General features: G+C 52.6%; 1 pseudogene; it reads left to right on the top strand.

Moving 5' to 3' along the window:
* Window positions 1-25,039, top strand: part of LOC135511220 (ephrin type-B receptor 4b-like) — a 99,451-nt pseudogene that overhangs the window by 58,054 nt on the left and 16,358 nt on the right.

Genomic DNA, 25,039 nt, shown 5'->3' with positions numbered 1-25,039 from the left:
GTGTATTGATGTGTATTGTGTGTGTATTGATGTGTATTGTGTGTGTATTAATGTGTATTGATGTGTATTGTGTGTGTATTGATGTGTATTGTGTGTGTATTGATGTGTATTGTGTGTGTTTTAATGTGTTTTAATGTGTATTGTGTGTGTATTAATGTGTTTTAATGTGTATTGTGTGTGTATTGTGTGTGTATTAATGTGTGTTTTAATGTGTATTGTGTGTGTTTTAACGTGCATTGTGTGTGTATTAATGTGTTTTAATGTGTATTGTGTGTGTATTAATGTGTATTAATGTGTTTTAATGTGTATTGTGTGTGTATTAATGTGTTTTAATGTGTATTGTGTGTGTATTAATGTGTTTTAATGTGTATTAATGTGTTTTGTGTGTGTATTAATGTGTATTGTGTGTGTATTAATGTGTGTATTAATGTGTGTTTTAATGTGTATTGTGTGTGTTTTAACGTGCATTGTGTGTGTATTAATGTGTTTTAATGTGTATTGTGTGTATATTAATGTATTTTGTGTGTGTATTAATGTGTATTGTGTGTGTATTAATGTGTATTGATGTGTATTGTGTGTGTATTGATGTGTATTGTGTGTGTATTAATGTGTTTTAATGTCTATTAATTTGTAGTGTGTGTGTATTAATGTGTATTGTGTGTGTATTAATGTGTGTTTTAATGTGTGTTTTAATGTGTATTGTGTGTGTTTTAACGTGCATTGTGTGTGTATTAATGTGTTTTAATGTGTATTGTGTGTGTATTAATGTGTATTAATGTGTTTTAATGTGTATTGTGTGTGTATTAATGTGTTTTAATGTGTATTGTGTGTGTATTAATGTGTTTTAATGTGTATTAATGTGTTTTGTGTGTGTATTAATGTGTATTGTGTGTGTATTAATGTGTGTATTAATGTGTGTTTAAATGTGTATTGTGTGTGTTTTAATGTGCATTGTGTGTGTATTAATGTGTTTTAATGTGTATTGTGTGTGTATTAATGTGTTTTAATGTGTATTGTGTGTATATTAATGTGTTTTGTGTGTGTATTAATGTGTATTGTGTGTGTATTAATGTGTATTAATGTGTATTGTGTGTGTATTAATGTGTATTGTGTGTGTATTAATGTGTGTATTAATGTGTCAGGTCAATTCCAATCTGTAGGTCAGTTCCAGCACCCCAATATCATCCACCTGGAAGGAGTCATCACGGCCTCCTGTCCTGTTATGATACTGACTGAGTTTATGGAGAATGGGGCCCTCGACAGCTTCCTTAGGGTGAGGAGGGAGGGAGGGAGGCAGGGAGAGAAGGAGGGAGGGAGTTTATGGAGAATGGGGCCCTCGACAGCTTCCTTAGGGTGAGGAGGGAGGGAGGGAGGCAGGGAGGGAGAGAAGGAGGGAGGGAGGGAGGGAGAGAAGGAGGGAGGGAGGGAGGGAGGGAGGGAGGGAGGGAGGGAGGGAGGGAGGGAGGGAGGGATGGAGAGAAGGAGGGAGAGAAGGAGGGAGGGAGGGAGGGAAGGAGGGAAGGAGAGAGGGTGAGTGGGAGAGAGGGAGGGAGTTTATGGAGAATGGGGCCCTCGACAGCTTCCTTAGGGTGAGGAGGGAGGGAGGGAGGGAGGGAGAGAAGGAGGGAGGGTGAGAAGGGAGGGAGGGAGTTTATGGAGAATGGGGCCCTCGACAGCGACAGCTTCCTTAGGGTGAGGAGGGAGGGAGGGAGAGAAGGAGAGAGGGTGAGAAGGGAGGGAGGGAGGGAGTTTATGGAGAATGGGGCCCTCGACAGCTTCCTTAGGGTGAGGATGAGGGGAGGGAGGGAGAGAAGGAGGGAGGGTGAGAAGGGAGGGAGGGAGTTTATGGAGAATGGGGCCCTCGACAGCGACAGCTTCCTTAGGGTGAGGAGGGAGGGAGGGAGGGAGAGAAGGAGAGAGGGTGAGAAGGGAGGGAGGGAGGGAGTTTATGGAGAATGGGGCCCTCGACAGCTTCCTTAGGGTGAGGATGAGGGGAGGGGTCTATCTGTAGTCTGTCTGTAGTCTGTCTGTAGTCTGTATCTGTCTGTTTCATCGTTGATATTCTCTCCTCCAGTTAAACGATGGTCAGTTCACACCTATCCAGCTGGTGGGAATGTTACGTGGGATAGCATCAGGTAGGAAGTACACGTTATTTCATGTTTAACAGCTAAGGGCTTTAGGTTCTGAGGCACGACACAACTCTGAGTACACAGCCCTTGGCCGTGTTATATTGGCCATCTACCACGGACCCCTGAGGTGCCTTACTGCTATTAGAAACTGGTTGGAAGAGTACAAATACATGCATTTGTCTTACCCATGGTATATGGTCTGATATACCACGGCTGTCAGCCAATCAGCTTTCAGGGCTGGAACCACCCAGTTTCTATAATTATTTGTGTAGGTGTATGACGTCACACTAGTGTTGTGTGCTGCTTGTCTGTTTATGTGTCACTTCCCCCTGTCTCCAGGTATGAAGTATCTATCAGAGATGAGCTATGTCCATCGAGACCTGGCAGCTCGCAACATCCTAGTCAACTCTAACCTGGTGTGTAAGGTATCTGACTTCGGCCTGTCACGATTCCTCCAGGAGAACTCCTCTGACCCCACATACACCAGCTCACTGGTAAATATACCCTAAAATATCCCTATCTACCCCTCTAACTACCCTCTAACTACCCCTACCCCACATACACCAGCTCACTGGTAAATATACCCTATCTACCCCTCTAACTACCTTCTAACTACCCCTACCCCACATACACCAGCTCACTGGTAAATATACCCTAAAATATCCCTATCTACCCCTCTAACTACCTTCTAACTACCCCTACCCCACATACACCAGCTCACTGGTAAATATACCCTAAATACACCCTATCTACCCCTCTAACTACCTTCTAACTACCCCTACCCCACATACACCAGCTCACTGGTAAATATACCCTATCTACCCCTCTAACTACCTTCTAACTACCCCTACCTAACATACACCAGCTCACTGGTAAATATACCCTAAAATATCCCTATCTACCCCTCTAACTACCTTCTAACTACCCCTACCCCACATACACCAGCTCACTGGTAAATATACCCTAAATACCCCTCTAACTACCTTCTAACTACCCCTACCCCACATACACCAGCTCACTGGTAAATATACCCTAAATACACCTCTAACTACCTTCTAACTACCCCTACCCCACATACACCAGCTCACTGGTAAATATACCCTATCTACCCCTCTAACTACCTTCTAACTACCCCTACCCCACATACACCAGCTCACTGGTAAATATACCCTAAAATATCCCTATCTACCCCTCTAACTACCTTCTAACTACCCCTACCCCACATACACCAGCTCACTGGTAAATATACCCTAAAATATCCCTATCTACCCCTCTAACTACCTTCTAACTACCCCTACCCCACATACACCAGCTCACTGGTAAATATACCCTAAAATATCCCTATCTACCCCTCTAACTACCTTCTAACTACTCCTACCCCACATACACCAGCTCACTGGTAAATATACCCTAAAATATCCCTATCTACCCCTCTAACTACCCCTACCCCACATACACCAGCTCACTGGTAAATATACCCTAAAATATCCCTATCTACCCCTCTAACTACCCTCTAACTACCCCTACCCCACATACACCAGCACACTGGTAAATATACCCTATCTACCCCCCTAACTACCTTCTAACTACCCCTACCCCACATACACCAGCTCACTGGTAAATATACCCTAAAATATCCCTATCTACCCCTCTAACTACCCTCTAACTACCCCTACCTAACATACACCAGCTCACTGGTAAATATACCCTATCTACCCCTCTAACTACTTTCTAACTACCCCTACCTAACATACACCAGCTCACTGGTAAATATACCCTATCTACCCCTCTAACTACCTTCTAACTACCCCTACCCCACATACACCAGCTCACTGGTAAATATACCCTATCTACCCCTCTAACTACCTTCTAACTACCCCTACCTAACATACACCAGCTCACTGGTAAATATACCCTAAAATATCCCTATCTACCCCTCTAACTACCCCATCCTAACCGTAACCAGCTCATTCGTAAATATACCCTCTAACTACCCCTACCTAACATACACCAGCTCACTGGTAAATACACCCTATCTACCCCTCTAACTACCCTCTAAGTACCTTCTAACTACCCCTTCCTAACCCTACCCAGCCTCTAACTACCTTCTAACTACCTTTACCTGACCCTAACCACCTCTACCTAACCCGAACTACCCCTACTTACCCCCTAACTACCCCTACTTACCCCCTAACTACCTCTACCTAACCCTAACTACCCCTACTTACCCCCTAACTACCCCTACTTACCCCCTAACTACCCCTACTTACCCCCTAACTACCCCTACCTTGTAAATTAGAATAGAATATGTTTCTAAACACTTCTACATTAATGTGGATGCTACCATGGTTACAGATAATCCTGAATAATGATGAGTGCAAATATCATTCAACCCCAAAATGCTAACCTCCCCTGTTATTGTAATGGTGGGAGATTAGCATGTCTTGGAGGTATGTTATAAAATGCTAACCTCCCCTGTTATTGTAATGGTGGGAGATTAGCATGTCTTGGAGGTATGATATAAAATGCTAACCTCCCCTGTTATTGTAATGGTGAGAGGTTAGCATGTCTTGGGGGTATGATATATAATGCTAACCTCCCCTGTTATTGTAATGGTGAGAGGTTAGCATGTCTTGGAGGTATGATATAAAATTCTAACCTCCCCTGTTATTGTAATGGTGAGAGGTTAGCATGTCTTGGGGGTATGATATAAAATGCTAACCTCCCCTGTTATTGTAATGATGAGAGGTTAGCATGTCTTGGGGTATGATATAAAATGCTAACCTCCCCTGTTATTGTAATGGTGAGTGGTTAGCATGTCTTGGGGTATGATATAAAATGCTAACCTCCCCTGTTATTGTAATGGTGAGAGGTTAGCATGTCTTGGGGGTATGATATAAAATGCTAACCTCCCCTGTTATTGTAATGGTTAGAGGTTAGCATGTCTTGGGGGTATGATATATAATGCTAACCTCCCCTGTTATTGTAATGGTGGGAGGTTAGCATGTCTTGGGGGTATGATATAAAACGCTAACCTCCCCTGTTATTATTCAATTCTTACAATAAAAGTGACTCCAAAATGACACCATACATTAATTACCATTCATTTCTATTGAGCACGAAGTAATCTGAACCAAAACAAACAGCATCCAACAACTCTGTAGAGTCACAAGCTGGATGTCGTCACTGCTATGAACATTGTATTACTTTAATACACATAGAAATTAATTTGTCCCAATACTTATGCACCCCTAATATGGGGGGGAAACTATGTACATAAAGTGCTGTAATTTCTAACCGGTTCCACTGATATGAATGAAAAAACCCTCAAATGAAAACTGACAGTCTGCACTTTGACTTCATAGTCATTGTTTAGATTTCAAATCCAAACTTTTTGAGTATAGAGCCAAAAGAAGAAAAAAATGCTTCACTGTCCCAGAGGACCCTGTATATACCACAATATCTATTAACTACCCTAAACTACCTCCTACTGACCTACCCTACACTAACTCTACCAATCCTACACTAACCCTAACTACCTCTAGAAATGGGCCCTACATACAAGGCCGGTCCAGACTGCACCAAAATAAAACGTCCAAAAAGCATCGATGTCAGTCCGTGCTTACTGGGGTTACTGAGGTCTAGCCTACAGTGGTGCCTGAAATAGGTTTTTATGAATGCCCATCTGTGTGGTGTCCTACCATTTGTAAAACAGGCCGTAGAACGTATTAGTCCTGGTTACTAATCAATCTGGTTATTTAATCTCTGAATATCAACTACCCAATTTTATCAGTTATCGTGAGTCTATTTGCAGTGTGTTACACAGCAGGACAGCCCAGAAGTAGGGTTTATCGGGAGTTATCCTGAGTATCAGTTACACTGCAGGACAGCCCAGAAGTAGGGTTTATCGGGAGTTATCCTGAGTATCAGTTACACAGCAGGACAGCCCAGAAGTAGGGTTTATCGGGAGTTATCCTGAGTATCAGTTACACTGCAGGACAGCCCAGAAGTAGGGTTTATCGGGAGTTATCCTGAGTATCAGTTACACTGCAGGACAGCCCAGAAGTAGGGTTTATCGGGAGTTATCCTGAGTATCAGTTACACTGCAGGACAGCCCAGAAGTAGGGTTTATCGGGAGTTATCCTGAGTATCAGTTACACTGCAGGACAGCCCAGAAGTAGGGTTTATCGGGAGTTATCCTGAGTATCAGTTACACTGCAGGACATCCCAGAAGTAGGGTTTATCGGGAGTTATCCTGAGTATCAGTTACACAGCAGGACAGCCCAGAAGTAGGGTTTATCGGGAGTTATCCTGAGTATCAGTTACACTGCAGGACAGCCCAGAAGTAGGGTTTATCGGGAGTTATCCTGAGTATCAGTTACACAGCAGGACAGCCCAGAAGTAGGGTTTATCGGGAGTTATCCTGAGTATCAGTTACACAGCAGGACAGCCCAGAAGTAGGGTTTATCGGGAGTTATCCTGAGTATCAGTTACACTGCAGGACAGCCCAGAAGTAGGGTTTATCGGGAGTTATCCTGAGTATCAGTTACACTGCAGGACAGCCCAGAAGTAGGGTTTATCGGGAGTTATCCTGAGTATCAGTTACACAGCAGGACAGCCCAGAAGTAGGGTTTATCGGGAGTTATCCTGAGTATCAGTTACACTGCAGGACAGCCCAGAAGTAGGGTTTATCGGGAGTTATCCTGAGTATCAGTTACACTGCAGGACAGCCCAGAAGTAGGGTTTATCGGGAGTTATCCTGAGTATCAGTTACACTGCAGGACAGCCCAGAAGTAGGGTTTATCGGGAGTTATCCTGAGTATCAGTTACACTGCAGTACAGCCCAGAAGTAGGGTTTATCGGGAGTTATCCTGAGTATCAGTTACACTACGATCAGCTTGCCAATACTTTACAGATACAATCTTGAAACCACTGATCGTGACAATGGGGTGAAACAACAACTTTGACCTGTCCTGTTGTTATGTTGTTTGTTAACATGTCAGCACATTCTTTATTTGATTATTTTTCATTTAGGTTAGGCTATTTGATCGGAGAAACCTGTTTGATGTATAAATAAAGTGTCCGTCTCATTACATTGTCATCCATTTCATCTCCAGCCTGTGGGCTACAGAAAAGGCCACATCCTCTTTCTAACATATCCTGTATCGGCTACATGAGTCTAACATATCCTGTATCGGCTACATTAGTCTAACATATCCTGTATCGGCTACATGAGTCTAACATATCCTGTATCGGCTACATTAGTCTAACATATCCTGTATCGGCTACATGAGTCTAACATATCCTGTATCTGCTACATGAGGCTAACATATCCTGTATCTGCTACATGAGTCTAACATATCCTGTATCTGCTACATGAGTCTAACATATCCTGTATTTGCTACATGAGTCTAACATATCCTGTATCTGCTACATGAGTCTAACATATCCTGTATCGGCTACATGAGTCTAACATATCCTGTATCGGCTACATGAGTCTAACATATCCTGTATCTGCTACATGAGTCTAACATATCCTGTATCGGCTACATGAGTCTAACATATCCTGTATCGGCTACATGATTTCTTCTAGATGATTCTTTTGACGGAACGTTGGTGGAGCGCTGTAGCGGCGTGTCCCTCCAAAATATTTTGCGCCCCTGCCTTTGACTTAGTGTTGATCACAAGGCGGCACAAGCGATCACCTGAAATACGACACTGGTTCAGAGGAACTGTCATTGTTTTTGGGCAGAATGATGGTTTTATGTGTTGTTGTTGGAGGTGTGTCTTGGTCAGTTTAGCTCAGAAAATGCTGCCCTCGTCAATCTGCCGCAATTGGGTGCTGCCGAATCCTGCCTAATGAGCCGTGCCCAGCTACACTATCTCACTGGTAACTACCCCACTAACTACCCCCCCTCCCTCTCCCTCCCTCCCTCCCTCTTCCCCCTCCCTCCCTCTTACCCCTCCCTCCTTCCTCCCTCTTACCCCTCCCTTCTCCCTCCCTCTCTCCCTCCTCCCCCCATCCCCCTCTCCCTCCCTTCCTCTCCCTCCTCCCCCTCCCTCCCTCCCTCTCCCCCTCCCTCCCTCTTCCTCCCTCCCTCTTCCCCCTCCGTCCCTCCCTCTCCCTCCCTTCCCTCTCCCCCTCCCTCCCCCCCTCCCTCCTCCCCCTCCCCCTCCCTCTTCCCCCTCCCTCTCCCTCCCCCCTCCTCCCCCTCCCTCTTCCACCTCCCTCTCCCTCCCTCCCCCCTCCTCCCCCCTCCCTCCCCCCTCCCTCCTCCCTCCCTCCCTCCCTCTCCCTCCCTCCTCCTCTCTATAGGGTGGTAAAATCCCCATACGTTGGACAGCTCCGGGAGGCGATTGCGTTCAGAAAGTTTACATCGGCCAGTGACGCGTGGAGCTACGGCATCGTGATGTGGGAGGTGATGAGCTTTGGGGAACGGCCGTACTGGGACATGAGTAACCAGGATGTAAGGGTTATTTCTATCTTTCTATCTGATTTGATTGTTTCCAGACAGAAGTGTTTTTTTACACCTACAATTTCAGTGAAGACAGACGTACTTTGAGCCGTTGTTTGGTCCCAATCCCTACCTAACACTGACCCCCCCCAGTAGTGTTCCACTCCCTACCTAACACTGACCCCCCCCACTAGTGTTCCACTCCCTACCTAACACTGACCCCCCCCACTAGTGTCCCACTCCCTACCTAACACTGACCCCCCCCCAGTAGTGTTCCACTCCCTACCTAACACTGACCCCCCCAGTAGTGTTCCACTCCCTACCTAACACTGACCCCCCACTAGTGTTCCACTCCCTACCTAACACTGACCACCCCACTAGTGTTCCACTCCCTACCTAACACTGACCCCCCCAGTAGTGTTCCACTCCCTACCTAACACTGACCCCCCAGTAGTGTTCCACTCCCTACCTAACACTGACCCCCCACTAGTGTTCCACTCCCTACCTAACACTGACCCCCCCCCAGTAGTGTTCCACTCCCTACCTAACACTGACCCCCCCACTAGTGTTCCACTCCCTACCTAACACTGACCCCCCAGTAGTGTTCCACTCCCTACCTAACACTGACCCCCCCACTAGTGTCCCACTCCCTACCTAACACTGACCCCCCCCACTAGTGTTCCACTCCCTACCTAACACTGACCCCCCAGTAGTGTTCCACTGACCCCCCCACTAGTGTCCCACTCCCTACCTAACACTGACCCCCCCCACTAGTGTTCCACTCCCTACCTAACACTGACCCCCCACTAGTGTCCCACTCCCTACCTAACACTGACCCCCCCCCACTAGTGTCCCACTCCCTACCTAACACTGACCCCCCCCCCACTAGTGTCCCACTCCCTACCTAACACTGACCCCCCACTAGTGTCCCACTCCCTACCTAACACTGACCCCCCCACTAGTGTCCCACTCCCTACCTAACACTGACCCCCCCCCACTAGTGTCCCACTCCCTACCTAACACTGACCCCCCCCCACTAGTGTCCCACTCCCTACCTAACACTGACCCCCCACTAGTGTCCCACTCCCTACCTAACACTGACCCCCCCACTAGTGTCCCACTCCCTACCTAACACTGACCCCCCCACTAGTGTCCCACTCCCTACCTAACACTGACCCCCCCCACTAGTGTCCCACTCCCTACCTAACACTGACCCCCCCACTAGTGTCCCACTCCCTACCTAACACTGACCCCCCCCCACTAGTGTCCCACTCCCTACCTAACACTGACCCCCCCACTAGTGTCCCACTCCCTACCTAACACTGACCCACCCCCACTAGTGTCCCACTCCCTACCTAACACTGACCCCCCACTAGTGTCCCACTCCCTACCTAACACTGACCCCCACCAGGTGATCAATGCTATAGAACAGGACTACCCCCCCCCCCCGGAGTGTCCCTCCTCTATCCACTCCCTACCTAACACTGACCCACCCCCCACTAGTGTCCCACTCCCTACCTAACACTGACCCCCCCAGTAGTGTTCCACTCCCTACCTAACACTGACCCCCCCCACTAGTGTTCCACTCCCTCCCTAACACTGACCCCCCCACTAGTGTTCCACTCCCTACCTAACACTGACCCCCCAGTAGTGTTCCACTCCCTACCTAACACTGACCCCCCCACTAGTGTTCCACTCCCTACCTAACACTGACCCCCCCCCACTAGTGTTCCACTCCCTACCTAACACTGACCCCCCCACTAGTGTCCCACTCCCTACCTAACACTGACCCCCCCACTAGTGTTCCACTCCCTACCTAACACTGACCCCCACTAGTGTTCCACTCCCTACCTAACACTGACCCCCACTAGTGTCCCACTCCCTACCTAACACTGACCCCCCCCACTAGTGTCCCGCTCCCTACCTAACACTGGCCCCCCCACTAGTGTCCCGCTCCCTACCTAACACTGACCACCCCTCCCACCAGAGTGTCTCTCCTCTCTCCACTCCCTACCTAACACTGACCCCCCACCAGGTGATCAATGCTATAGAACAGGACTACCGTCTGCCCCCCCCGGAGTGTCCCTCCTCTATCCACTCCCTACCTAACACTGACCCCCCCCCACTAGTGTCCCACTCCCTACCTAACACTGACCCCCCCACTAGTGTCCCACTCCCTACCTAACACTGACCCCCCCAGTAGTGTTCCACTCCCTACCTAACACTGACCCCCCAGTAGTGTTCCACTCCCTACCTAACACTGACCCCCCAGTAGTGTCCCACTCCCTACCTAACACTGACCCCCCCCCACTAGTGTCCCACTCCCTACCTAACACTGACCCCCACTAGTGTTCCACTCCCTACCTAACACTGACCCCCCACTAGTGTCCCACTCCCTACCTAACACTGACCCCCCCCACTAGTGTCCCACTCCCTACCTAACACTGACCCCCCCACTAGTGTTCCACTCCCTACCTAACACTGACCCCCCCACTAGTGTCCCACTCCCTACCTAACACTGACCCCCCCACTAGTGTCCCACTCCCTACCTAACACTGACCCCCCACTAGTGTCCCACTCCCTACCTAACACTGACCCCCCCCACTAGTGTTCCACTCCCTACCTAACACTGACCCCCCACTAGTGTTCCACTCCCTACCTAACACTGACCCCCCAGTAGTGTTCCACTCCCTACCTAACACTGACCCCCCACTAGTGTTCCACTCCCTACCTAACACTGACCCCCCACTAGTGTTCCACTCCCTACCTAACACTGACCCCCCCCCCCACTAGTGTTCCACTCCCTACCTAACACTGACCCCCCACTAGTGTTCCACTCCCTACCTAACACTGACCCCCCCAGTAGTGTTCCACTCCCTACCTAACACTGACCCCCCAGTAGTGTCCCACTCCCTACCTAACACTGACCCCCCCACTAGTGTCCCACTCCCTACCTAACACTGACCCCCCCACTAGTGTTCCACTCCCTACCTAACACTGACCCCCCACTAGTGTCCCACTCCCTACCTAACACTGACCCCCCCCCACTAGTGTCCCACTCCCTACCTAACACTGACCCCCCCACTAGTTTTCCACTCCCTACCTAACACTGACCCCCCACTAGTGTCCCACTCCCTACCTAACACTGACCCCCCACTAGTGTCCCACTCCCTACCTAACACTGACCCCCCCACTAGTGTCCCACTCCCTACCTAACACTGACCCCCCCACTAGTGTCCCACTCCCTACCTAACACTGACCCCCCCACCCCCCACTAGTGTCCCACTCCCTACCTAACACTGACCCCCCCACTAGTGTTCCACTCCCTCCCTAACACTGACCCCCCCCCCCACTAGTGTTCCACTCCCTACCTAACACTGACCCCCCAGTAGTGTTCCACTCCCTACCTAACACTGACCCCCCCACTAGTGTTCCACTCCCTACCTAACACTGACCCCCCCACTAGTGTTCCACTCCCTACCTAACACTGACCCCCCCCCACTAGTGTCCCACTCCCTACCTAACACTGACCCCCCACTAGTGTTCCACTCCCTACCTAACACTGACCCCCCACTAGTGTTCCACTCCCTACCTAACACTGACCCCCCACTAGTGTCCCACTCCCTACCTAACACTGACCCCCACTAGTGTCCCGCTCCCTACCTAACACTGGCCCCCCCACTAGTGTCCCGCTCCCTACCTAACACTGACCACCCCTCCCACCAGAGTGTCTCTCCTCTCTCCACTCCCTACCTAACACTGACCCCCACCAGGTGATCAATGCTATAGAACAGGACTACCGTCTGCCCCCCCCCGGAGTGTCCCTCCTCTATCCACTCCCTACCTAACACTGACCCCCCACTAGTGTCCCACTCCCTACCTAACACTGACCCCCCCCCACTAGTGTCCCACTCCCTACCTAACACTGACCCCCCAGTAGTGTTCCACTCCCTACCTAACACTGACCCCCCCAGTAGTGTTCCACTCCCTACCTAACACTGACCCCCAGTAGTGTCCCACTCCCTACCTAACACTGACCCCCCCCCCCACTAGTGTCCCACTCCCTACCTAACACTGACCCCCCCACTAGTGTTCCACTCCCTACCTAACACTGACCCCCCACTAGTGTCCCACTCCCTACCTAACACTGACCCCCCCACTAGTGTCCCACTCCCTACCTAACACTGACCCCCCACTAGTGTTCCACTCCCTACCTAACACTGACCCCCCCACTAGTGTCCCACTCCCTACCTAACACTGACCCCCCACTAGTGTCCCACTCCCTACCTAACACTGACCCCCCCACTAGTGTCCCACTCCCTACCTAACACTGACCCCCCCACTAGTGTTCCACTCCCTACCTAACACTGACCCCCCCACTAGTGTTCCACTCCCTACCTAACACTGACCCCCCCAGTAGTGTTCCACTCCCTACCTAACACTGACCCCCCACTAGTGTTCCACTCCCTACCTAACACCCCCCCCACTAGTGTTCCACTCCCTACCTAACACTGACCCCCCCCACTAGTGTTCCACTCCCTACCTAACACTGACCCCCCCACTAGTGTTCCACTCCCTACCTAACACTGACCCCCCAGTAGTGTTCCACTCCCTACCTAACACTGACCCCCCAGTAGTGTCCCACTCCCTACCTAACACTGACCCCCCCACTAGTGTCCCACTCCCTACCTAACACTGACCCCCCACTAGTGTTCCACTCCCTACCTAACACTGACCCCCCCACTAGTGTCCCACTCCCTACCTAACACTGACCCCCCCACTAGTGTCCCACTCCCTACCTAACACTGACCCCCCCACTAGTTTTCCACTCCCTACCTAACACTGACCCCCCCACTAGTGTCCCACTCCCTACCTAACACTGACCCCCCCACTAGTGTCCCACTCCCTACCTAACACTGACCCCCACTAGTGTCCCACTCCCTACCTAACACTGACCCCCCCACTAGTGTCCCACTCCCTACCTAACACTGACCCCCCCCACCCCCCACTAGTGTCCCACTCCCTACCTAACACTGACCCCCCCACTAGTGTCCCACTCCCTACCTAACACTGACCCCCCCCCCCACTAGTGTCCCACTCCCTACCTAACACTGACCCCCCCCCACTAGTGTCCCACTCCCTACCTAACACTGGCCCCCCCACTAGTGTCCCGCTCCCTACCTAACACTGACCACCCCTCCCACCAGAGTGTCTCTCCTCTCTCCACTTCCTACCTAACACTGACCCCCCACCAGGTGATCAATGCTATAGAACAGGACTACCGTCCCCCCCCCACCGGAGTGTCCCTCCTCTATCCACTCCCTACCTAACACTGACCCCCCCACTAGTGTCCCACTCCCTACCTAACACTGACCCCCCACTAGTGTCCCACTCCCTACCTAACACTGACCCCCACTAGTGTCCCACTCCCTACCTAACACTGACCCCCCCACTAGTGTCCCACTCCCTACCTAACACTGACCCCCCCCCACCCCCCACTAGTGTTCCACTCCCTCCCTAACACTGACCCCCCCCCACTAGTGTTCCACTCCCTACCTAACACTGACCCCCCAGTAGTGTTCCACTCCCTACCTAACACTGACCCCCCCCACTAGTGTTCCACTCCCTACCTAACACTGACCCCCCCCCCCCCACTAGTGTTCCACTCCCTACCTAACACTGACCCCCCCCCCCCCCACTAGTGTCCCACTCCCTACCTAACACTGACCCCCACTAGTGTTCCACTCCCTACCTAACACTGACCCCCCCACTAGTGTCCCACTCCCTACCTAACACTGACCCCCCACTAGTGTCCCACTCCCTACCTAACACTGACCCCCCCACTAGTGTTCCACTCCCTACCTAACACTGACCCCCCACTAGTGTTCCACTCCCTACCTAACACTGACCCCCCCACTAGTGTCCCACTCCCTACCTAACACTGACCCCCCCACTAGTGTCCCACTCCCTACCTAACACTGGCCACCCCACTAGTGTCCCGCTCCCTACCTAACACTGACCACCCCTCCCACCAGAGTGTCTCTCCTCTCTCCACTCCCTACCTAACACTGACCCCCCACCAGGTGATCAATGCTATAGAACAGGACTACCGTCCCCCCCCCCCGGAGTGTCCCTCCTCTATCCACTCCCTACCTAACACTGACCCCCCCACTAGTGTCCCACTCCCTACCTAACACTGACCCCCCCCACTAGTGTCCCACTCCCTACCTAACACTGCCCCCCACTAGTGTCCCGCTCCCTACCTAACACTGACCCCCCCCACTAGTGTCCCACTCCCTACCTAACACTGACCCCCCAGTAGTGTTCCACTCCCTACCTAACACTGACCCCCCAGTAGTGTCCCACTCCCTACCTAACACTGACCCCCCCACTAGTGTCCCACTCCCTACCTAACACTGACCCCCCCCCACTAGTGTTCCACTCCCTACCTAACACTGACCCCCCCACTAGTGTCCCACTCCCTACCTAACACTGACCCCCCCCCACTAGTGTCCCACTCCCTACCTAACACTGACCCCCCCCACCCCCACTAGTGTCCCACTCCCTACCTAACACTGACCCCCCCACTAGTGTCCCACTCCCTACCTAACACTGACCCCCCCCCCCCCCACTAGTGTCCCACTCCCTACCTAACACTGACCCCCCCACTAGTGTCCCACTCCCTACCTAACACTGGCCCCCCCACTAGTGTCCCGCTCCCTACCTAACACTGACCACCCCTCCCACCAGAGTGTCTCTCCTCTCTCCACTTCCTACCTAACACTGACCCCCCCACCAGGTGATCAATGCTATAGAACAGGACTACCGTCCCCCCCCCACCGGAGTGTCCCTCCTCTATCCACTCCCTACCTAACACTGACCCCCCCACTAGTGTCCCACTCCCTACCTAACACTGACCCCCCACTAGTGTCCCACTCCCTACCTAACACTGACCCCCCCACTAGTGTCCCACTCCCTACCTAACACTGACCCCCCCCACTAGTGTCCCACTCCCTACCTAACACTGACCCCCCACCCCCACTAGTGTCCCACTCCCTACCTAACACTGACCCCCCCACTAGTGTTCCACTCCCTACCTAACACTGACCCCCCCCCCCACTAGTGTCCCACTCCCTACCTAACACTGACCCCCCACTAGTGTCCCACTCCCTACCTAACACTGGCCCCCCACTAGTGTCCCGCTCCCTACCTAACACTGACCACCCCTCCCACCAGAGTGTCTCTCCTCTCTCCACTTCCTACCTAACACTGACCCCCCACCAGGTGATCAATGCTATAGAACAGGACTACCGTCCCCCCCGGAGTGTCCCTCCTCTATCCACTCCCTACCTAACACTGACCCCCCACTAGTGTCCCACTCCCTACCTAACACTGACCCCCCCCCCACTAGTGTCCCACTCCCTACCTAACACTGGCCCCCCCACTAGTGTCCCGCTCCCTACCTAACACTGACCCCCCCCCCACTAGTGTCCCACTCCCTACCTAACACTGACCCCCCCCAGTAGTGTTCCACTCCCTACCTAACACTGACCCCCAGTAGTGTCCCACTCCCTACCTAACACTGACCCCCCACTAGTGTCCCACTCCCTACCTAACACTGACCCCCCCCCACTAGTGTTCCACTCCCTACCTAACACTGACCCCCCACTAGTGTCCCACTCCCTACCTAACACTGACCCCCCCCCACTAGTGTCCCACTCCCTACCTAACACTGACCCCCCACTAGTGTTCCACTCCCTACCTAACACTGACCCCCTCCACTAGTGTCCCACTCCCTACCTAACACTGACCCCCCCACTAGTGTCCCACTCCCTACCTAACACTGACCCCCCACTAGTGTCCCACTCCCTACCTAACACTGACCCCCCCACTAGTGTCCCACTCCCTACCTAACACTGACCCCCCCACTAGTGTCCCACTCCCTACCTAACACTGACCCCCCCCCACCCCCCACTAGTGTCCCACTCCCTACCTAACACTGACCCCCCCCACTAGTGTCCCACTCCCTACCTAACACTGACCCCCCCCACTAGTGTCCCACTCCCTACCTAACACTGACCCCCCCACTAGTGTCCCACTCCCTACCTAACACTGACCCCCCCCCACCCCCACTAGTGTCCCACTCCCTACCTAACACTGACCCCCCCACTAGTGTCCCACTCCCTACCTAACACTGACCCCCCCCCCCACTAGTGTCCCACTCCCTACCTAACACTGGCCCCCCCCACTAGTGTCCCGCTCCCTACCTAACACTGACCCCCCCCCCACTAGTGTCCCACTCCCTACCTAACACTGACCCCCCCACTAGTGTCCCACTCCCTACCTAACACTGGCCCCCCACTAGTGTTCCACTCCCTACCTAACACTGACCCCCCCCACTAGTGTCCCACTCCCTACCTAACACTGACCCCCCCACTAGTGTCCCACTCCCTACCTAACACTGACCCCCCCACTAGTGTCCCACTCCCTACCTAACACTGACCCCCCACTAGTGTCCCACTCCCTACCTAACACTGACCCCCCCACTAGTGTCCCACTCCCTACCTAACACTGACCCCCCCACTAGTGTCCCACTCCCTACCTAACACTGACCCCCCACTAGTTTCCCACTCCCTACCTAACACTGACCCCCCCCCACTAGTGTCCCACTCCCTACCTAACACTGACCCCCCCCCACTAGTGTCCCACTCCCTACCTAACACTGACCCCCCCCACTAGTGTCCCACTCCCTACCTAACACTGACCCCCATACTAGTGTCCCACTCCCTACCTAACACTGACCCCCCACCAGGTGATCAATGCTATAGAACAGGACTACCGTCTGCCCCCCCCGGAGTGTCCCTCCTCTATCCACTCCCTACCTAACACTGACCCCCCCCCACTAGTGTCCCACTCCCTACCTAACACTGACCCCCCCCACTAGTGTCCCACTCCCTACCTAACACTGACCCCCCAGTAGTGTTCCACTCCCTACCTAACACTGACCCCCCCCCAGTAGTGTTCCACTCCCTACCTAACACTGACCCCCCAGTAGTGTCCCACTCCCTACCTAACACTGACCCCCCCCCCCCACTAGTGTCCCACTCCCTACCTAACACTGACCCCCACTAGTGTTCCACTCCCTACCTAACACTGACCCCCCACTAGTGTCCCACTCCCTACCTAACACTGACCCCCCCCCACTAGTGTCCCACTCCCTACCTAACACTGACCCCCCCACTAGTGTTCCACTCCCTACCTAACACTGACCCCCCCACTAGTGTCCCACTCCCTACCTAACACTGACCCCCCCACTAGTGTCCCACTCCCTACCTAACACTGACCCCCCCACTAGTGTCCCACTCCCTACCTAACACTGACCCCCCCCACTAGTGTTCCACTCCCTACCTAACACTGACCCCCCCACTAGTGTTCCACTCCCTACCTAACACTGACCCCCCCACTAGTGTTCCACTCCCTACCTAACACTGACCCCCCCCACTAGTGTTCCACTCCCTACCTAACACTGACCCCCCACTAGTGTTCCACTCCCTACCTAACACTGACCCCCCCACTAGTGTTCCACTCCCTACCTAACACTGACCCCCCAGTAGTGTTCCACTCCCTACCTAACACTGACCCCCAGTAGTGTCCCACTCCCTACCTAACACTGACCCCCCACTAGTGTCCCACTCCCTACCTAACACTGACCCCCCCCCACTAGTGTTCCACTCCCTACCTAACACTGACCCCCCACTAGTGTCCCACTCCCTACCTAACACTGACCCCCCCCACTAGTGTCCCACTCCCTACCTAACACTGACCCCCCCACTAGTTTTCCACTCCCTACCTAACACTGACCCCCCCCCACTAGTGTCCCACTCCCTACCTAACACTGACCCCCCCACTAGTGTCCCACTCCCTACCTAACACTGACCCCCCACTAGTGTCCCACTCCCTACCTAACACTGACCCCCCACTAGTGTCCCACTCCCTACCTAACACTGACCCCCCCCCACCCCCCACTAGTGTCCCACTCCCTACCTAACACTGACCCCCCCCACTAGTGTCCCACTCCCTACCTAACACTGACCCCCCCCCCCCACTAGTGTCCCACTCCCTACCTAACACTGACCCCCCACTAGTGTCCCACTCCCTACCTAACACTGGCCCCCCACTAGTGTCCCGCTCCCTACCTAACACTGACCACCCCTCCCACCAGAGTGTCTCTCCTCTCTCCACTTCCTACCTAACACTGACCCCCCACCAGGTGATCAATGCTATAGAACAGGACTACCGTCCCCCCCCACCGGAGTGTCCCTCCTCTATCCACTCCCTACCTAACACTGACCCCCCCACTAGTGTCCCACTCCCTACCTAACACTGACCCCCCACTAGTGTCCCACTCCCTACCTAACACTGACCCCCACTAGTGTCCCACTCCCTACCTAACACTGACCCCCCACTAGTGTCCCACTCCCTACCTAACACTGACCCCCCCACCCCCACTAGTGTTCCACTCCCTCCCTAACACTGACCCCCCCCCCCCCACTAGTGTTCCACTCCCTACCTAACACTGACCCCCCCCAGTAGTGTTCCACTCCCTACCTAACACTGACCCCCCCCCCCACTAGTGTTCCACTCCCTACCTAACACTGACCCCCCCCCCACTAGTGTTCCACTCCCTACCTAACACTGACCCCCCCCCCACTAGTGTCCCACTCCCTACCTAACACTGACCCCCCACTAGTGTTCCACTCCTACCTAACACTGACCCCCCACTAGTGTCCCACTCCCTACCTAACACTGACCCCCCCACTAGTGTCCCACTCCCTACCTAACACTGACCCCCCACTAGTGTTCCACTCCCTACCTAACACTGACCCCCCACTAGTGTTCCACTCCCTACCTAACACTGACCCCCACTAGTGTCCCACTCCCTACCTAACACTGACCCCCCCACTAGTGTCCCACTCCCTACCTAACACTCGCCCCCCACTAGTGTCCCGCTCCCTACCTAACACTGACCACCCCTCCCACCAGAGTGTCTCTCCTCTCTCCACTCCCTACCTAACACTGACCCCCCACCAGGTGATCAATGCTATAGAACAGGACTACCGTCCCCCCCGGAGTGTCCCTCCTCTATCCACTCCCTACCTAACACTGACCCCCCCACTAGTGTCCCACTCCCTACCTAACACTGACCCCCCCCCACTAGTGTCCCACTCCCTACCTAACACTGGCCCCCCACTAGTGTCCCGCTCCCTACCTAACACTGACCCCCCCACTAGTGTCCCACTCCCTACCTAACACTGACCCCCCCAGTAGTGTTCCACTCCCTACCTAACACTGACCCCCAGTAGTGTCCCACTCCCTACCTAACACTGACCCCCCCACTAGTGTCCCACTCCCTACCTAACACTGACCCCCCCACTAGTGTTCCACTCCCTACCTAACACTGACCCCCCCACTAGTGTCCCACTCCCTACCTAACACTGACCCCCCCCCCCCACTAGTGTCCCACTCCCTACCTAACACTGACCCCCCACCCCCCACTAGTGTCCCACTCCCTACCTAACACTGACCCCCCCACTAGTGTCCCACTCCCTACCTAACACTGACCCCCCCCCCACTAGTGTCCCTCTCCCTACCTAACACTGCCCCCCCCCCCACTAGTGTCCCACTCCCTACCTAACACTGGCCCCCCCACTAGTGTCCCGCTCCCTACCTAACACTGACCACCCCTCCCACCAGAGTGTCTCTCCTCTCTCCACTTCCTACCTAACACTGACCCCCCACCAGGTGATCAATGCTATAGAACAGGACTACCGTCCCCCCCCCCACCGGAGTGTCCCTCCTCTATCCACTCCCTACCTAACACTGACCCCCCCCCACTAGTGTCCCACTCCCTACCTAACACTGACCCCCCCACTAGTGTCCCACTCCCTACCTAACACTGACCCCCCACTAGTGTCCCACTCCCTACCTAACACTGACCCCCCCACTAGTGTCCCACTCCCTACCTAACACTGACCCCCCCACCCCCACTAGTGTCCCACTCCCTACCTAACACTGACCCCCCACTAGTGTTCCACTCCCTACCTAACACTGACCCCCCCCCCCCCCCCCCATAGTGTCCCACTCCCTACCTAACACTGACCCCCCCCCACTAGTGTCCCACTCCCTACCTAACACTGGCCCCCCCACTAGTGTCCCGCTCCCTACCTAACACTGACCACCCCTCCCACCAGAGTGTCTCTCCTCTCTCCACTTCCTACCTAACACTGACCCCCCACCAGGTGATCAATGCTATAGAACAGGACTACCGTCCCCCCCCCGGAGTGTCCCTCCTCTATCCACTCCCTACCTAACACTGACCCCCCCCACTAGTGTCCCACTCCCTACCTAACACTGACCCCCCCACTAGTGTCCCACTCCCTACCTAACACTGGCCCCCCACTAGTGTCCCGCTCCCTACCTAACACTGACCCCCCCACTAGTGTCCCACTCCCTACCTAACACTGACCCCCCAGTAGTGTTCCACTCCCTACCTAACACTGACCCCCAGTAGTGTCCCACTCCCTACCTAACACTGACCCCCCCACTAGTGTCCCACTCCCTACCTAACACTGACCCCCCCCCACTAGTGTTCCACTCCCTACCTAACACTGACCCCCCACTAGTGTCCCACTCCCTACCTAACACTGACCCCCCCCCCCACTAGTGTCCCACTCCCTACCTAACACTGACCCCCACTAGTGTTCCACTCCCTACCTAACACTGACCCCCTCCACTAGTGTCCCACTCCCTACCTAACACTGACCCCCCCACTAGTGTCCCACTCCCTACCTAACACTGACCCCCCACTAGTGTCCCACTCCCTACCTAACACTGACCCCCCCCCTAGTGTCCCACTCCCTACCTAACACTGACCCCCCCACTAGTGTCCCACTCCCTACCTAACACTGACCCCCCCACCCCCACTAGTGTCCCACTCCCTACCTAACACTGACCCCCCCCCCCACTAGTGTCCCACTCCCTACCTAACACTGACCCCCCCCCCACTAGTGTCCCACTCCCTACCTAACACTGACCCCCCACTAGTGTCCCACTCCCTACCTAACACTGACCCCCCCCACCCCCACTAGTGTCCCACTCCCTACCTAACACTGACCCCCCCACTAGTGTCCCACTCCCTACCTAACACTGACCCCCCCCCCCCCACTAGTGTCCCACTCCCTACCTAACACTGGCCCCCCACTAGTGTCCCGCTCCCTACCTAACACTGACCCCCCCCCCCACTAGTGTCCCACTCCCTACCTAACACTGACCCCCCCACTAGTGTCCCACTCCCTACCTAACACTGGCCCCCCCACTAGTGTTCCACTCCCTACCTAACACTGACCCCCCCCACTAGTGTCCCACTCCCTACCTAACACTGACCCCCCCACTAGTGTCCCACTCCCTACCTAACACTGACCCCCCCACTAGTGTCCCACTCCCTACCTAACACTGACCCCCCACTAGTGTCCCACTCCCTACCTAACACTGACCCCCCCACTAGTGTCCCACTCCCTACCTAACACTGACCCCCCACTAGTGTCCCACTCCCTACCTAACACTGACCCCCCCACTAGTTTCCCACTCCCTACCTAACACTGACCCCCCCCCCCACTAGTGTCCCACTCCCTACCTAACACTGACCCCCCCACTAGTGTCCCACTCCCTACCTAACACTGACCCCCCCACTAGTGTCCCACTCCCTACCTAACACTGACCCCCATACTAGTGTCCCACTCCCTACCTAACACTGACCCCCCCCCACCCCCCACTAGTGTCCCACTACCTACCTAACACTGACCCCCACTAGTGTCCCACTCCCTACCTAACACTGACCCCCCACTAGTGTCCCACTCCCTACCTAACACTGACCCCCCCACCAGTGTCCCTCCTCTCTCCACTCCCTACCTAACACTGACCCCCCCACCAGGTGATCAATGCTATATAACAGGACTACCGTCTGCCCCCCCCACCAGAGTGTCTCTCCTCTCCTCTCCCTACCTAACACTGACCCCCCCCCACCAGAGTGTCTCTCCTCTCTCCACTCCCTACCTAACACTGACCCCCCCACCAGGTGATCAATGCTATAGAACAGGACTACCGTCCCCCCCACCGGAGTGTCCCTCCTCTCTCCACTCCCTACCTAACACTGACCCCCCCACCAGGTGATCAATGCTATAGAACAGGACTACCGTCTGCCCACCCCACCAGAGTGTCTCTCCTCTCCTCTCCCTACCTAACACTGACCACCCCTCCCACCAGTGTCTCTCCTCTCTCCACTCCCTACCTAACACTGACCCCCCCACCAGGTGATCAATGCTATAGAACAGGACTACCGTCTGCCCCCCCCACCGGAGTGTCCCTCCTCTCTCCACTCCCTCATGTTGGACTGTTGGCAGAAAGAGAGAGCTGCTCGTCCACGATTCGCCAATGTGGTCTCAGCACTCGATAGGCTGATCAGAAACCCCGCCTCCCTGAAGATCACACAGCCGGACGGACCTGGGTAAGAGAGAGAGAGAGTGAGAGAGTGTGTCTCGGGGGGGTTCATAACCTTTCATTTCTCTCCTCCTCTTTGGGTATAGAGTCTCTCCTCTCCTGTTACACCTCTCCTCAACCTGTCAATCCATGTTACAGTAAAACAACCTCATCATGATTCATAATGTCTCCCCCCTCTTCTCCCCTACAGTAAAACAACCTCATCGTGATTCATAATGTCTTCTCCCCTACAGTAAAACAACCTCATCATGATTCATAATGTCTTCTCCCCTACAGTAAAACAACCTCATCGTTATTCATGTCTCCCCCTCTTCTCCCCTACAGTAAAACAACCTCATCGTGATTCATAATGTCTTCTCCCCTACAGTAAAACAACCACATCATGATTCATAATGTCTTCTCCCCTACAGTAAAACAACCTCATCGTTATTCATAATGTCTCCCCCTCTTCTCCCCTACAGTAAAACAGCCACATCATGATTCATAATGTCTTCTCCCCTACAGTAAAACAACCACATAATGATACATAATGTCTTCTCCCCTACAGTAAAACAACCTCATCATGATTCATAATGTCTTCCCCCTCTTCTCCCCTACAGTAAAACAACCTCATCATGATTCATAATGTCTTCTCCCCTACAGTAAAACAACCTCATCATGATTCATAATGTTTTCTCCCCTACAGTAAAACAACCTCATCATGATTCATAATGTCTTCTCCCCTACAGTAAAACAACCTCATCATGATTCATAATGTCTTCTCCTCTACAGTAAAACAACCTCATCATGATTCATAATGTCTTCTCCCCTACAGTAAAACAACCTCATCATGATTCATAATGTCTTCTCCCCTACAGTAAAACAACCTCATCATGATTCATAATGTCTTCTCCCCTACAGTAGAACAACCTCATCATGATTCATAATGTCTTCTCCCCTACAGTAAAACAACCTCATCATGATTCATAATGTCTTCTCCCCTACAGTAAAACAACCTCATCACGATTCATAATGTCTTCTCCCCTACAGTAAAACAACCTCATCATGATTCATAATGTCTTCCCCCTACAGTAAAACAACCTCATCATGATTCATAATGTCTTCTCCCCTACAGTAAAACAACCTCATCATGATTCATAATGTCTTCTCCCCTACAGTAAAACAACCTCATCATGATTCATAATGTCTTCCCCCTCTTCTCCCCTACAGTAAAACAACCTCATCATGATTCATAATGTCTTCTCCCCTACAGTAAAACAACCTCATCATGATTCATAATGTTTTCTCCCCTACAGTAAAACAACCTCATCATGATTCATAATGTCTTCTCCCCTACAGTAAAACAACCTCATCATGATTCATAATGTCTTCTCCTCTACAGTAAAACAACCTCATCATGATTCATAATGTCTTCTCCCCTACAGTAAAACAACCTCATCATGATTCATAATGTCTTCTCCCCTACAGTAAAACAACCTCATCATGATTCATAATGTCTTCTCCCCTACAGTAGAACAACCTCATCATGATTCATAATGTCTTCTCCCCTACAGTAAAACAACCTCATCATGATTCATAATGTCTTCTCCCCTACAGTAAAACAACCTCATCACGATTCATAATGTCTTCTCCCCTACAGTAAAACAACCTCATCATGATTCATAATGTCTTCCCCTACAGTAAAACAACCTCATCATGATTCATAATGTCTTCTCCCCTACAGTAAAACAACCTCATCATGATTCATAATGTCTTCTCCCTACAGTAAAACAACCACATCATGATTCATAATGTTTCCCACTCTTCTCCCCTACAGTAAAACAACCTCATCATGATTCATAATGTCTTCCCCCTCTTCTCCCCTACAGTAAAACAACCTCATCGTTATTCATAATGTCT

Source organism: Oncorhynchus masou, chromosome 23, assembly GCF_036934945.1.
Source record: "Oncorhynchus masou masou isolate Uvic2021 chromosome 23, UVic_Omas_1.1, whole genome shotgun sequence".
Lineage (NCBI taxonomy): Eukaryota > Metazoa > Chordata > Actinopteri > Salmoniformes > Salmonidae > Oncorhynchus > Oncorhynchus masou.
This window is presented reverse-complemented; position numbering and strand designations above follow the sequence as displayed.